This window comes from Benincasa hispida, chromosome 2 (genome assembly GCF_009727055.1).
Source record: "Benincasa hispida cultivar B227 chromosome 2, ASM972705v1, whole genome shotgun sequence".
In the NCBI taxonomy this organism is placed as follows: domain Eukaryota; kingdom Viridiplantae; phylum Streptophyta; class Magnoliopsida; order Cucurbitales; family Cucurbitaceae; genus Benincasa; species Benincasa hispida.
The window spans coordinates 8,171,539-8,189,069 of NC_052350.1; positions in this window are offsets into that span (position 1 = coordinate 8,171,539).

Consider the following 17,531-nt stretch of genomic DNA (forward strand, 5'->3'; position numbering starts at 1 on the left):
CCTACTCATTCAAAATGATGTAGGTCTACTAACTGAAATTAAAAATTGGTTAGTGACCCAATTCAGATGAATGATTTGGGAGAGACGCATTTTTTTCTGGGCATTCAAATCTTTAGAGATCGAAAGAACAAAACGCTGGCCCTATCTCAAGCTTCGTACATTGACCAGATACTTGTCAAGTTTTTTATGCATAACTCCAAGAGAGGCTTGCTCCCTTTCAGGCATGGAGTTACTTTGTCTAAGGAATAGTGTCCTAAGTGTTGGGGTTGATGCTCTAAAGTCTCGTGTCTTGTAGTTTGTAAACTGTCTGTACGAACACTTGTGTTGTATAATATATGATATTTACTTCATATTTTGATTTTGCTCAGTTGTATGTTTTATTTGCTTTACCACAAACCAATAAACATAAAATCCCTGGTCATCTGTATGTAACTTAACCATGTATATGGTGACATACAAGTGGATCATGTCTTGAGTGATAACCAAAATGGTCTATAGTATATGGATATAGGAGGGAAATCTTATCTTGGTAACGCTACAGATGTGGTCCGCTTTGTGGAATGGTCACAAGTCTTGTGACTTATCACAGATAGTCTAATCCAAATCATTCGTGTAGAGGACATGTAGGTGGGGGCATTCGTGAACATGTGCTTAATATGATGGTCCACTTCAATGTGGCAGAGTTGAATGGATCTACCATCGATGAGGGCAGCCAGGTTAGCATTATCCTGCATTCATTGCCAAAGAGCTTCCTACACTTTGTTAGCAATGTGATTCTTAACAAAGTGAAATATAACCTTACAACTCTCCTCAACGAGTTGCAGACCTACCAATCTTTACAGAAAAGTAAGGAAATGAAGAAGGGTGAGGCAAATGTTGCTTCATCCTCCGGGACATTCCATAAAGGTTCGACCTCAGAAACGAAGTTTGCACCTTCTACTTCTAACTCTGCAAAGGGGAAGAAGAAGAAGGGTGGTAAGAGAAAAGGGAAGGCGTCTGCTAACCCACCACCTGTCACTCTAAAAAGGCATCCACCGGTTGAAAAGGAAAAGTGTTTCCACTGAAATCAGGATGGACATTGGAAGAGGAACTGTCCTTGCTATCTGAAAGAGAAGAAATCCGCCAAGGCTAAGGCCAAGGTAGATAAAGGTAAATATGATTTACTTGTATTTAAAACTTATTTAGTAGAGAATGATGATTCTGCCTGGATAATTGATTCGGGTGCCACTAATCACGTTTGTTCTTTTTTTTTCAGGGGATTAGATCCTAGAGACAGTTGGAGGCTGGTGAGATGACGATGTGAGTAGGCACCGGGCACGTCGTCTCAGCTGTGGCATTGGGAGGGCTTCAGCTAGCTTTATAGAATATGTTTCTAGTTTTGAATGATGTATATGTTGTTCCCGAACTTAAAAGGAACCTTAAATCTGTAAAGTGTTTGTTGCAATGTAAATACACTATTAGTTTTAATGTGGATGAAGCGTTTATTCATAAAGATGGTGTTATTATTTGTACAACAAATCTAGAATCCAATTTATATGTGCTAAGGTCGTTAGCCATTAATTCCCTCCATAACACAGAATTGTTTAAAACTGTCGTAACTCAAACAAAACGTCGACTTATTACTCCAAAAGAACATGCCCATCTTTGGCATCTACGGTTAGGGAACATCAATCTCAATAGGATTGAGAGATTGGTGAAGAATGGACTTCTAAGTGACTTAGAAGAAAATTTGTTTCCAGTGTGCGAGTCTTTCCTTGTGGGTAAAATGACTAAACGACTTTTTACTGGAAAAGGTTATCGAGCCAATGAGCCTCTTGCGTTAGTACATTCTGACCTTTGTGGTTCTATGAATGTGCGAGCCCGAGGTGGTTATGAGTATTTTATCAGTTTTACTGATGATTACTCCAGGTACGGGTATATGCTATGAAGCACAGACACACAAATACATGATACGGATATGATTGGATACGGTGATTCGTCAATTTTTAAAAAAACTAAGATACGAATACGTCTAAGGATGCATCATTTCTTTATATTTTTTAATATATATATATATTTCTGAATAAATAGGATACTGATACGTTGAAGATACATTTTTTTCTTTAAAAAAATCTAAGACATAGATAAATTTAACATACAAGTTAATAACAATAACACAAAATAAAATACAAACACTGAAATACAATACAAAAAAAGCAACATCTATGATGTTGAAGTACAATAGTTAATAAAATGCAATAGGAAAGTAACTCATATTGCAAAGAAGAAGAAGAAGAAGATTAGAGGGAGAAGTATGAAGATAAATGAAGAAGATGAACCGATTACCAAACCGTTGAAGGAAAGGAGTAGCCCCGACTTTCATAGGTCCTTGGTTCGACGTCTTAATGAGAATTGAGGTCCTTGCGTGGGCGTCTCATCCCCAAGACTTTCTTAATGGAGTGGATGGAGTGCCCCGTGGTTCCTGAGTGCCAGCCGCGGAGAGGAATGCCATCAATTAGGGCGCTATTGGCCACTAACCACTCGCTCGCCGGCCGCTCGGGCTCCGCATTTGGTCTTCCTTCGAGAATGTCTTCTAAGAGCAAAGATGGCTAGGGTGCATTAGTGCCCTTCCTTCAGCTGCCCCCGCCCTATCCCGGCTCGAAAGATGGCTGGGGCGCATTAGCGAACTTTGATCAATTAAGCGAACTTTCGAGCCGGGATAGGGCGGGGGCAGCTGAAGGAAGGGCGCTAATGCGCCCCAGCCATCTTTTTAAAGCAACAAGCGAGAAAGTTTTCCCGTTTTCAATAACAAACAAGGAAAGAGGGGCGAAGCAACTCAGCCGAGAGGGAGAGGGACCTTTTCTTCCTCGTTAGCGCTTTAGTTTTCAATAAGGACGTTGAGGCAATATATTTTGGTAGAGTTTGTGGGGACTCAAATGTGAAGATGAAGAATGGATGATTCTAGTCTAAGGTTTGGTCCATTATTATTTTTTTCTTTTAGTTTTGGACTCGAGTAGTGAACCTTTTAAATAGGTTGCCTAATTTTAGATTGGGAAAGATTGGATGAGTTACTTGTCTTTTTCTTAAAAAAAAAAGTACACATAGAAATAGATACGTCAAATTGTGTGTCAGATACGTATCTGGGAAGTATCTAGAAGTATCGGTATCTGATACGTGTCTGATACTAATTCTTTGCCTCACATGAAATATCTATGCTTCATAGCGGGTATGTTTATCTTATGCAACGAAAGTCTGAATCCTTTGAAAAATTCAAAGGGTTCAAGCCTGAAGTTAAAAATGCATTGGATAGACGGATTAAAACACTTCGATCGAATCGAGGTGGAGAGTTTTTAGACTCAGCATTCTAAAACTATTTGATAGAGCATGGAATCATTTCCCAACTTTCAACATTTTGTACAACTGAGCAAAATGGTGTAGCGGAGAGGAAAAATAGGACCTTGTTGGACATGGTTCGTTCAATGATAAGTTATGCTTCCTTACCAGACTCGTTTTGGGATTTCGCAATGGAGACTGCCTTATACATACTCAACTGGGTTCCCTCCAAGAGTGTTGCGAGAACACCTCTGGAATCGTGGAATGGGGTTGCCCGACATGGAATGGGAACACCTCTGGGTTCCCTCCACATTTGGGGTTGCCCGACACATTTGCTTGAGGCTAATCCCAAGGAGTTGGAACTACAGTCGAGGTTATGCGTCTTTGTAGACTACCCCAAAGGTACACGAGGGGGTTATTTTTATGATCCAATGGAAAATAGGGTGTTTGTTTCAACACGCTACTTTCCTAGAGAAGGATCATATAAGGGAGCATAGTCCACGAAGTAAAGTCGTGTTTCGTAAACTTCAACAAGAGTTGTTGAAGAGCCTACTACATCAGCAAGATTTGTTGATGGGAGTTCATCTAATAGGTCAGTTCCACCTCAAAAGTTTAGAGAACCTCGACATAGTGGGAGGGTTGCGAAATCGCCCATTCGCTATCTGGGTTTCATAGAAATCCTTGCTATGGTAGCAAATAGCGACGTTGAGGATCCGTTGTCTTATCAAAAGGCAATGAAGGATGTAGACCAGAATTAATGGGTCAAGGCCATGGATCTCCAGATGGAATCGATGTACTTCAACTCAGTATGGGATCCTGTAGATCATCCTGATGGAGTAAAACCTATAGGTTGTAAATGGATCTACAAGCACAAACGGGATGCTAATGGGAAGGTACAAACCTTCATGACTTGACTTGTGGTAAAGGGTTATACCCAGGTAGAGGGAGTCAACTATGAGGAGACTTTCTCGCCTGTTGCCATGTTAAAGTCAATCTGCATCCTCCTGTCCATTGCAGCTTATTATAACTATGAGATCTGGTAAATGGACATCAAGATGATCTTTCTGATTGGCAATCTTAAGAAAAGCATTTATATGGTGCAACCCGAGGGATTCATAGCCCAAGTTCAAGAGCAAAAGGTTTTCAAGCTGAATCGGTCCATTTACGGGCTGAAACAAGCGTCTAGATCTTAGAACATACGATTTGATGCTACGATCAAGTCGTATGGCTTTGACCAAAACGTTGATAAACCTTGTGTCTACAAAAAGATCATCAACACTTCAGTAGTCTTCTTAGTATTGTATGTAGACGATATACGACTCATTGAGAATGATGTAGGCCTACTGACTGCAGTTAAGAGCTGGCTAATGACCAAATTCCAAATGAAAAATTTGGGAGAGGCTTAGTTTGTTCTAGCTATACAGATCTTTTGGGATCGTAAGAATAAAGTGCTAGCACTGTCTCAGGCATCGTACATTGACAAAATGTTGCTCAAGTACTCGATGCAGGACTCCAAGAGAGGCTTACTGCCGTTCAGGCATGGAGTCACTTTGTCTAAGGACATGTGTCGTAAGAAGCCTCAAGAGGTTGAGAAGATGAGACGGGTCTCATATGCGTCTGTCGTTGGCAGTTTGATGTGCGCGATGCTCTTTACTTATCTAGATATTTTCTACGCTGTGGGCACACTTAGTAGGTATCAGTCTAAACTAGGCCAGGGTCACTATACCGTAGTGAAGAATATCCTCAAGTATCTTCGAAGAATGAGGAACTACATGCTCGTGTATGGATCCAGGGATTTGATCCTTCTAGATACATGGATTCTGACTTTCAAACTGATAAGCTCTCTCGAAAGTCCATATCAGGGTTAGTCTTTACTCTTAATTGAGGGGTTGTAGTGTGGCGAAGCACTAAGCAGGGGTGCATCGCCGACTCCACTATGGAGGCGGAGTACATAGTGGCTTGCAAAGCTGCTAAATAAGCCGTTTGGCTCAGGAAGTTCTTGATAGAACTGGAAGTAGTTCCAGATATGTCTATGCCCATTACCCTATATTGTGATAATAGTGGGGTAGTGGCGAACTCCAAGGAGCCAAGTAGTCACAGGCGCGACAAACACATAAGCGGAAGTATCATCTAATCCACGAGATAGTGCACCGAAGGGACGTGATCGTCATGAAGATGGCTTCAGAGCACAATGTTGCTGACTTGTTTACGAAGGCTCTCACGGTTACAGTGTTTGAGAGTCACCAACGGAGCATGGGTCTACGAGATCGCCCGCTGCTGGACTAAGGCAAGTGGGAGATTTTTTTGTGCTGAGCTTTTATGCCTTAGTTTATTGTTTTTTACTAGTTTCATGTACACTCCACTTCGCTTTAGGACAAGTAAGAGATTGTTGGGGTTGATGCCCTAAAGTCTCGTGTCCTATAGTTTGTAAGTTGTTTGTACGAACGTTTGTGTTGTATAATATATGATATTTACTTCACATTTTGATTTTGCTCAATTGTATGTTTTATTTACTTTACCACAAACCAATAAACATAAAATTCCTGTTTATCTATATGTAACTTAAGCATGTATGTAGTGACATACAAGTGGATCATGTCTTGAGTGATAACCAAAATGGTCTGTAGTATATGGATATAAGAGGGAAACCTTATCCTGGTAATGCTACGGATGCGGCCCACTTTGTGGAATGGTCACAAGTGTTGTGATTTGTCATAAATGGTCTGATCCTGATCATTCATGTAGGGGACATGCGAGCGGGGTCGTCTTATATAAAGAGTTTGTATAAGACCTAACCACGAAGTGTAACATCTTGTTATATAACACCGTTCATAACATAGACTTCACTTCACTAAGATGATCATAGGTAACATGACCTCAATCCTGAGTGAGTTGGGAACTCCTACCATTGAGGGCGGTTCTTTGATTTGTATGGGTGCGAGTTGCCAGGTTGCCATTTCAAACCTACCATTTTAGGGATTTGTCTGATTTGGGAGCTGGGAACTCAGCTACACAAGCTGGAATTCACCCCTTCCCTGAAGTAGGGGCAAATAGATAAATAGCTCCCTTAAGGGCTGATTCCAGGGCTTGAACGATGTGGTACCAGACACCTTCTCTTAGCCTGAGAGGTGTTCACACATAGTTGGACTATGTTGTATTGTTCATTAAAGGAATCAGTGGTACTTAAGGAGTGAGATGTAATTACAACGGCAAAATGGGAAATTGGCCCAGCTGTACTTACAAGAATCTGTGAAGGGTCATCCTACTCATGATTGGATATATCTGATGGACACAAAAATATATTTGTGGTAAGAAGAGTTCAGCTATTGGTCTTCAGTGGAATGCTTGGCAGTTAACGGATGGTGGATCTCATCGCTAAAGAGTTTAGTCAACTATTCACGTACTATTGGAGATTCAAGCCAAAGGTTAAATAGGTCCCCTGGGTGGCTTGGTTAAAGTCGAGAATCAGTGTTTGGGTCAGTTTGAAATATTCAAATTGACAAGAGGGAGTTCGATTATATATGATATAATTGACTAAATGTATAAGATATATTATTTTGGAGGAAATTAGATATAAATATGATTTATATCAAGTGGAGAATAAATTACTAAAGTAGATATGTGATATCAAACTACAGGGTAAGAATATAATATGATTATATTCATTAATTATTAAATTGGTTAATTATATGATAATTGAACGAAAACTTCTCTTGGTCGTGCATTAGTGGGAGAATCTAAAGTCAGTTATTGTATCCGAAGAATAAAATGAAAATTTGTTTCATTTTGCAAAAAGTTTGAAAAATTCACAATTAGTGTGGAAACATAAACGATCGCCTAGTTTGAGAGCCTATACGATAGTTGCTCACTGTCTAAACGATCGCACACCAGTACCTAAACGATCGCACGTCTATCCCTAAACGATCGCTTAGCATTCCTAAACGATCGCATAATGTGCTGCGTTTTCTAAACGAACACCTTTTATTAAACGATCTCTTAGTAAAACCTACGCGATCGTGTAGCTTCTTCTAAACGATAAGCACCCTTGCTATACGATAGCTTTTTCTCTCCCACTTGCTTATCGTCTACGCCGTATTCAAATAAGTCATCGCAAATTTTTGAAATATTTTGAACGAACGCATTCTCAAATGCTAAACGCAAAGTTGCGGTGAATGAATAAAAAGTTTTTGAGTAAAGGCTTGCTGGATCTAAATTTAGAAAAGATCTTTTTGAAGAAGCAGCCAAAGTGGACGAGAGCATTGCAGCGATGGTTAGAGGTATGAGTAAATTATCTGAGAAGCTGGTCATCGCAAAGGAAATCAAGAAGGTGAGTTAAGAATTTCTCGAGTATAACGCATGATTGAGGACGAGAATGATTTTAAGTTTGGGGGTGTGATGACATGCAAAAATGTATGTCATCTTAGGCCTTTTATTTAGAATTATGAGGACTGTTAAGCATAATATGCGGCAATTATGTTAGGAATTCATAAGAAAATGAGCTTGTGGCGTTCAGCATTTAGAACCTCGGCTAATCCATTATTATGTGTTATTATAAGTTCAACTGTCTATTTTTGTAGCAAACGCAGCAAGTGGATGCAAACGCGGAAGCCGGACTACCGCATAGACGACCGCATGCGGAGAGACTCTCCATCGCAAAGACAAACGCATTCGATCAATGCATGGGCATTGCCGTAATCAGCCGCATGCATCCATGAGAAAAAGAGTTGCGATCGTCAAGCGATTGTGGTCATCGTGTAGAAGTTGCAGTATTAAGCAAATACGACCACTGCATGATTGCGGCTAACAATAACGCATAATAGAGGGATTAACGCAAGGTTGGTGGAATGAATGCATCAACGCAAATCTCGGGAAAATCAAAAGATGATGTTGACATTTCACCTACCACACCGTTAGCAGCAAAGATTCAGAAAGGACTAACGCGCCGTGAATGTCAGAATCAGAGCAGTCCATTAATGCTATCGGCGATCCAAGCTCTATATAGAAGCCGATGAGCAGAAGTTCAAATCAACCAAGGTTTTCTCCTGAGGTTCGCCTTAGGGCAGATCCTTGTGATCCAGACAAATGTGTGAGAAAAAAGCTTGAGAGTTCTTCATCTCCTTCCTCCATTCCGAGTGACGACCGGAGCCTTCGACCGGAGCTAGGTCTCGGGAGAGTCAGCTCTATCGCCCATCCATGGCACCACCGGCAGCCTTGCTACACATCTGCTGGAAACAAGACATTGTTTCCAGTTGGTCATTTCATTTTCTCTTCTTTTCTTATATTGTATTGTATTACATTTTGGAATTAAGGAATTAATATATTTTGTATTCAATGCATTTCTATGTTTCCTTCGATTCCATCCTCATCTTCTTTACTTAGTATCCTTAACTTTCATTGCATCACTTAGTGAGACTGCTAGAGTACCGCATACTTAGTCATGTGGATTAGAGATATGAAGCATGTAGCGAACCATCGAGAGGTGTGTGTTGCGTGAGTGTGTGAGAAAACCTTATTTGCTTAGTGTGTAGCTGTAACAACGCCTGTCTATAGGCGGACGCAATGCTTGTCTATGAGTAAAGTCAGTAACATCTACTTGCCTGGGAGGGTAAGTGGTTGGTCGCATTAAGCAATGTAAGTTATTGTTCACTAGAGATAGGAATAATCTTGCGTCAGCCAAGTTTATGTGGTTACCTTGTCTTATGTATGTGTCCATCACACATTTAGAGCTACTCGAGAGAGAGTCTAAAGAAAGAACCTAAGACTTGAGAAAGCTAGGTTAGAATCGATGCTCGAGAGAGCTAGATTAGGTTTGCATAAGCAAGAATGGAACTTAGGAATAAGCTTCGTTTACTATTACACAGTGTATGTACCCTACGGAGAGGACAATGACTACGTCCAAGAAGTAGGATATGGTGGCGGTATGCGGTCATCTTGACCCTTTTGCATACACATCGCATGCGTCCTAAGTTTAGGCTTTTAGTATGTGTTGCATGATTGCATAACTTGCATTGGCTGAGGTTGGCCTCGTGATCACTCTTAAGGGTTGCGATGAAGACATCTTCACCTTTTATCTATTTTCCCATCCATTTATTTCACCTCAACAGTTGTCGTGTCTCTACCTCTCATTCATACTTCTCATTGCATTTAGTGTTAGCATAAAACCCCTCCATCATTCTTTTATTCAACCGCCGCATACACATTACCGCATACGTCTAGCTATAAGTCCCTGAGTTCGACCTCGGATCACTCGAGAAACTTGTGTTCGCATTATACTTGGCCTGAGCACAAGAAAACTTGTGACAAGAACGCACGGTCATTGCATACATTTGTTAACGCATATTGTAAGTCTAACGCATGACCACCAACGCATGATAATCAACGCATACATTAAAAACATGCATCGCATATTGTGTTCACCTAATTTTAGTCATCATGTAATTGATAACTAATTTTCCGTCACCAATGTGCTCATGGATGCTTTTCATTAAGAGTTCCTACACTAAGACACCGCAAAAAGTTGCGGGTCTTTGCTGCTGCATGAGTGGTAGCTCACTCTCAAAACTCTTCAGACAGGAGTCCTAGTCGTTGCACAGCGGTCGCTAGTAGACCAAGGGATAAATAATTCGACTCATTCACATCCAGATCATGAATGTTTGGAATCCATGTTATGCAAGGAGACATTGCTTGTGCTAATTAGAATTGAAGGGTGTGGGATGGAAAGTAGAGGAAAAAAAACTTGCGAGTCTTTAGGTTGCACATTCATACCCAAAATAGAATTTGCAGCTTCAGCTGCTGCATGAATGCCATCAGTAGAAAAGGAAAAGGAGGATTGATGGCATGAACCGGTATGCTCCATCTGCTAATCCGCTCAGGAGGCGGGCAAATGATTTTTGTTATTGGACGGACGTACATTTTGTTAAGGAAGGCGGCAAGGGGTTTTGGCTTGAAGAGGTTATTGTCTGTACCACTAGCCTACGATTGTTGGCATTTAGAATACGGGCTATAATTGTTAAGAAAATGAGACGGATCCCCTATGAATCGGTTGTTGGTAGCCTGATGTATGTGATATTATGTACTAGACCTGACATCCGATATACAGTGGGGATAGTCGGTAGATATCAGTATAATCTAGGATTTGATCACTGAACCGCCGATAAGAACATGCTCAAGTATCTTTGGAGAACGAGGGATTACATGCTCGTGTATGGTTTTAAGGATTTGATTCTTACAAGATACACAGACTCTAATTTTTGAACTGATAAGTGTTGGGATTGGTGTTCTATTTCTCCCGGAGTCTCGTTGTTTTGTAAAAATACACATTGTTTAATAAATAAAATAAGTGTTATTTAATTCTGGCATTTACTCATATCCAATAAACAAAGCTCCTTGGTTTTCGTTTATGTACTTAAGCATGTATATGTGATATACAAGTGGATCATGCCTTAAGTGAGGATTAAGGTGAGATACCTAATCCTGGTGACATTACGGATACGGCATGCTTTGTAGAGGTTTGCAAGTGTTGTAAACTACTATAGATGGTAGATCCTAACCATTCATGTGAAGATGTGCGAGCGGAGGTGTCCTATACAAAGATTTTGATAAGACCTAGACCACGAGATGAAACTCTATATATAATGCCATTGATACTAGAGACTTACATCTCACCTAAACAACCATAGGTGACACGACCTTAATCCTGAGTGTTTTGAGAACTCCTGCCTTTTAAAGCGGTCCTTTGATTAGTATGGGTGAGAGTAGTCAGATTTCCAACTCAACATGCCTACCTTTTTGGGGACTTGTCTGATCTCGGAGCTGGTAATTCAATACACAAGATGAAATTCACTTCTCCCCCGAAGAAGGGGTAAGTAGAGAGATTGCTCTCTTAAGGGCTGATTCTAGGGCTTGAACATAGTGGCCATGGCTTCTCTTTGGAAGAGAAGACTCAGTCATAGTAGGACTATGACTTATGTTCATTAGAGGGATCAGTGGTACTTAAGGAGTTAGATGTAACTAAAGAGTTTAGTCAGCTATTCACATACCGTTGGAGCTTCAAGCTACAGGTCCATAAGGTCCCCTTGGTAGCTCAATGGATTCAGTTGAGGATAAGTTCTTAGTGTTGATTTGAAATGTTCAAATTGACAAGATGTATTTTAATTATATATGATATAATCGGTATGATGTATGAGTACATCTAGTGGAAGATTAATGTAAATGAGATTTACATTAAGTACCATGGAATAGAAAAAGAACTGTGGTTTATATGTTTCATGAGATGAAATATTAAAGTTATAGGTTATAAATATAGTATGATAAGTTAGTTATCATTTATATTTATAATAATATTAATTATTGGATAATTAATTATTTTTCTTTAATAACTAATTGAGTGAGTGGTTATTGGTGATTCATGGTAACCGTGAGTTAAAAGGAGAATGGTTTTCCTAATTTTAGTAAGTTTTACAAGTTTTTTACAAAACGTTGGAAAAGTTTTTTGAGTTTTCTCTCAGCAAAAAAAGAAAAAGAAAAGGAAAAAGAAAAAAAGAAACTCATGGCGCTTGTCAAGTAAATACCGATTTACTAAGCGACAACGTGTTTTAGTAAACGATCTTGTAGAGTTTATAGGCGACAGACACCGAGCTAAACGATGAGCTAAATGATCGCTTAGCTTTTGCTATACGATCACTTAACGTTAGCTAAACGATTGGGCATCGACCTATGTGATAAGTTTCTGTCTTCTCCCACTTATTCGATCGTGTACACGATTGTTCTTTCCTCCTTCTTCTGCCTCACACCAAGTCCGAACAGAGCCCACCCTCTGGATTCTCACACCGAGAATACCAAGGTAACCTTCTTGGTGGTGTCATACTCAACTCGACACCGTCAAGGTTTCTGTGGAGGTTGTTCATGTTGTTGAGGAGTTCATGACCAAGGCAATCATTGAGGACGAGCGCGAAGTGTTAGTGCAGAGTTGTGGTCGTGTTGTTTCGAGCATTTGAGGTTGTTGTGTTCGAGCGTTCGTGAGCAAAGAGCGTGGAGACGAGTCTACAAATGTTTGTAGAGTTTTCTCCTTGTTCATTTTGTAGTTGTTCATGCTGTAATTTCTATATTAATTGCATAACTGTATGTTTATATAGACTGTAATTTGTAATGTTCATTCATGATTGTAATTTGAATGATCTTATCTCTGATGCTCATAGAAATCTCGAGTTCGATTTCCTTCAATAAAGACTCTAGGAAATCCACTTCAGGATCAGTGTTTACTCTTAACGGAGGGGTTGTAATCTGGGGGAGCACCAAGTAGAGGTGTTGGGATTGGTGTCCTAATTCTCTTGGAGTCTCGTAGTTTGTAAACTGTACACATTGTTATAAATAAAATAAGAGTTATTTTATTTGGCACTTACTCATATCCAATAAACAAAGCTCCATGGTTATTTTATGTAAACTTAAGCATGTATAGGAGATATATAAGTGGATCATGCCTTAAGTGATAACATAAAAAGGTCTGTAGTATAAGGATTAAGGAGGGATACCTGATCCTGGAGACACTACGGATACGGCTCGCCTTGTAGAGGTTTGGCAAGTGTTGTAAACTACTACAGATGGTAGATCCTGACCATTTATGTGGAGACATGTGAGCGCAGGTGTCATATACAAAGAGTTTGTATAAGACCGGAGCACGAGATGACTATCTCTTTATATAACGCCGTTGATACTTAAGACCTACATCTCACCTAAACGACCATAGGTGACATGACCTCAATCTTGAGTGTTTTTTAAACTTCTGCCTTTGAGGGCGGTCCTTTGATTAGTATGGGTGAGAATGGCCAGATTGCCAACTCAACATGCCTACCTTTTTGGGGATTTGTCTAATTTGGGAGTTGGGAACTCAGTTACACAAGATGAAATTCACTCCTTCCCCGAAGCAGGGGTAAGTAGATAGATTGCTCCCTTAAGGGTTGATTCCAGGTCTTGAACATAGTGGCCACAATTTCTCTTTGGAAGAGAGAACTCAGTCATAGTAGGACTATGACTTATGTTCATTAGAAGGATCAATGATACTTAAGGAGTTAGATGTAACTACAGGGGCATAACGATTATTGGCTCAGTTGTACTTACGAACGATCTGTGAAGGGTTATCGCGTTGTTGATTGGTTGATATAAACACAAAATATATCTGTAGTAAGGACAGTGCAGCTATCGGTCTTTAGTGGAGTGCCCAACAGTTAACGAATGGTGAATCCTGTGGCTAAAGAGTTTAGTCAGTTATTCACGTACCGTTGGAGCTTCAAGCTACAGGTCCATAAGGTCCCCTTAGTAGTTCAATGGATTTGAGTTGAGAATCAGTTCTTGGTATTGATTTGAAGTGTTCAAATTGACAAGAGAAAATTTGATTATATATGATATGATCGGTGTAATATATGAGATACATCAAGTGGAGGATTAATGTAAATGTGATTTACATTAAGTACCATAAAATAGAAAAAGAGTTATGGTTTATATGTTTCAAGAGATGAAATATTAAAACTATAGGTTATAAATATAATATGGTAAGTTAGTTATCATACATATTTATAATAATATTAATTATTGGATAATTATATCTTTTTCTCTAATAACCAATTGAATGGGAGGATGTTGGTGGTTTTATGGTAATCGTGAGATAAAAAGGAAAATTTTTTCCTAAATTTAGAAGAGTTGCTATTCTCGAAAAGAAACTCACGATTTGTTGTCAAGTGAATTGGATTTACTAAACGATAGCTGAAATAGAGACTAAACGATCGTGGAGTGACACTATACGATAGTTTACTCAGCTGGTCATAGCTAAACGATCGCAGGGCTTTTTCTATACGATAGATTGTCTTCTTCTAAACGATTGAGCATTTGTCTATACAATAGACTTTTCTCATCTCCTACTTGCTCAATCGTCTACACTATTGTTATTCATCCGGTCTCTTCCACTAACCAAGTCTACACAGAGCCCACACTTCTGAATTCTCACACCGAGATTATCAAAGTAGCCATTGTGGTGGTGTCTGCACTCAACTCGATTGAGTTTGAGATTTTTGAGGCCGTTCATTGGGTTCGTGATCGTGGAGGTCATTGAGTTCGAGTTTGCTGTTAATCGTGCTGTGTTGCGGTCGTTGTGTTCGAGCATCCGTGTTTTGCTGTCTTGGAGACTAAACGGGCGTTCGTGATCGAGGGAGTTTGAAGCATGAGTCTTCAAAGGTATGTATAATCTTTCCCTTAATCTCATTGTAAAGTATCCTGTAATTTCATATTGTGCATGATCTGTAAGATTTCGTTTCTTGATTGTAGTTGTGTATGTTCAATTTCGAATAGAATTTGGAACAATCATTCCGCTGCTTATGGAAATCCTCATGTCTGATGTCCTTTAAGGGGAGCATTATTGACTCCACTATGGAGACTGAGTATGTAGCAACTTGTAAAACTGCCAAGGAAGTTTTGTGGTTCAGGAAATTCCTGATTGATCTAGAAGTGGTTCCAGACATGTCAAAGCCCATCACCCTTTATTGTGATAATAATGGTGTTGTGGCTAATTCTCGAGAACCTAAGAGTAACAAACGCGGGAAGCACATAGAGTGGAAGTATCATCTCATTCGAGAGATTGTGCATCCATGGGACGTGATCGTCACGTAGATAGCTTCGGCACACAACGTTGTTGATCCATTTACAAAGGCCTTCACGACTAAGGTGTTTGAGGGTCACCTACAAAGTATAGACCTACCTTTAGCGGGAAAAACGACAGGAGCTCGTGCTGATAACGTGTTGTGAATTTAAGGAGCTCAACAGGAACACGAATGGTAATAAAATATAATATTAAAATAAATATAATCTAATAATAAAATAAATAAAACATAACATATAAATAATAAATTAAATTAAATTAACAAAATAAGAAATGAGAAAATTCTCAAATTTCTCCACTTTCTCCAATTTGTATGAAATTTGTCCAATGTGTGTCTCTCAAAATCAACTCAAGGCTACTACTTATAGGTAATTTGGCAAGTAGGAGGTGGATTACATGGACACTAAGAATGAGTATTTATAAGACACATGGATAATACTTTAGAAAATGGGGACATGACACATGGTCAATGGACACTAAGTATGAACATATAATGAGCATCTATTTTTTATAGAATATATATATATATATATATTGGTGATTAATTAATTACTCTGTTAATATATTTTATGGGTATTTAAGAGATTTTAGAGTTCTATCGACATTGAAGCATCTGATTTACGAGTATATTAAGGAATATTTAATCATTATTCTTTACATATATATATATTCATTTTTACTGAATTAATTTAACTATGGCAATATTGGTGTGTTTTCTTTTAACTTTGAAATTTATTAAAAAAAATGTCCCCATTGTTCAAATAGATTATAAAAATTGATATGATAATTGATATGTACAAATTAAAAGGTACACATAAAATAATTTAAAATTATATATATATATATATAAGACTAACAATCGATGTTACCTTTTATTTTCTATTAAAATATGTTAATTTTGTGTATCAACTTTCACGTCAGTTGCCGATGTACGTGACTGATACCTATGATGTCTACAACTTTTTTACAATTGCATCAATTTTGAAAGAAAAAGAAAACAAACAAACAAAGACTCTCCGATGAAAATTTTTGCGACATAATTGAAATGAACCTTCCTCAACCTTCAATAATATTTCTGTACAATCTTTTCATATATAGATAGATAGAAGATTTAACCCTATTTGTTTATAAGTTTTACTTTGATCCCTACAAAAATTTTATCTTACTATCATACGATCGTTCTATTGAATATTCGATGTTTGAAGTTCACCTTCACTTCGAGTATAACGTAATTGAAAACATAGAGGTGTTTGAGGCACTAAGTTGATTATTATAGTCTGTAAATTATAATAGTATATATTTTGAGTGGACTCTAATTTAGTATGAGTAGGAAATAAGAAACACTATAGCAAAGAGAAGAGAGAGGATGAGCGTAAAATAGTAAATATGATAGATAAAAGAGTGTTGAAATAGTATTTAGTGTACCTAGTTGCATGTTGTAATTAGTTGTAGACAATTATTATGGTTGGTGCTCCAAATATGGAGTGGGCCACTCCACCAATTTTTAAGTTGGGGTCCAAACACGCCATATAACTTTGAGTAATTTGCTTAAAAGGACAAAAAAAGTTGCACTCTCTACCATGCCTTACTTTAAAAAGTATGCTTGAATCTCAATGAAAAAATGAAGCAAGTTACCACGCCTTAACTTTAAAAACTATGCTCGAATCTCATTGAAAAAATGAAGTAAGTCTAGTTGTAGTGTGTGAAAATGATTGGTAACAGTTCCTTGTGGGGTAGGAGAGTAGTAAGAAAGTAGTTGGTTCTTTACTTTTCAACTGATAGGAGGAGGTGCATGAGAGTGAGTTAAAATATTGATAGATAAAGTAAGAAAAGTAGGATTGGCAATGGGGGCAAAGCGGGGCGGGAGATTCTCCGTCCCCATGGGGTATTTTCTCATCCCGTCAATTGAAGGCGGAGACGGGGATGAGGATTCCCTGCCAAGGGAAACGGGTCCCCGCGGGGACACATCCCCAGTTTTTTTTCTTAATATATATAATCATATATAACTATATAAATATTTGTAAAATTAATATATATTTATACGGTACATATATAATTATACATTATATTTATTTATTTATAAAATTAATATATATAAATATTAAAAAAATTTAAAAATAATCGGGATCAGGGGTAGGGATACCCTCCCCGTCCCGTCCCCNTATTTATTTATAAAATTAATATATATAAATATTAAAAAAATTTAAAAATAATCGGGATCAGGGGTAGGGATACCCTCCCCGTCCCGTCCCCGACCAGGGACCCGATTATAATCCTCGGTTTGACTCATCTCTGGTCAAATCGAGGATTCTCCGTCCCGATCGACAGGAATTTTTGTCAAACCTAAAGAGAAGAAGCGCAAGAAATAAGGAAGAAAAGCCAAATAAGCAAAATACAATACAAGTAACCATTTGAACATTTGCTATAATACCATTTGACATGTTGAACCTATTTATCAAGAGGCCAATTGACACTATTATACACTTATGTAGATCCTTTTAAATCGACCTTTTATACTTGGAATGTTAAAAGACTAACATTTTAAATTTAAGCAATGAAACCAAATTTTATA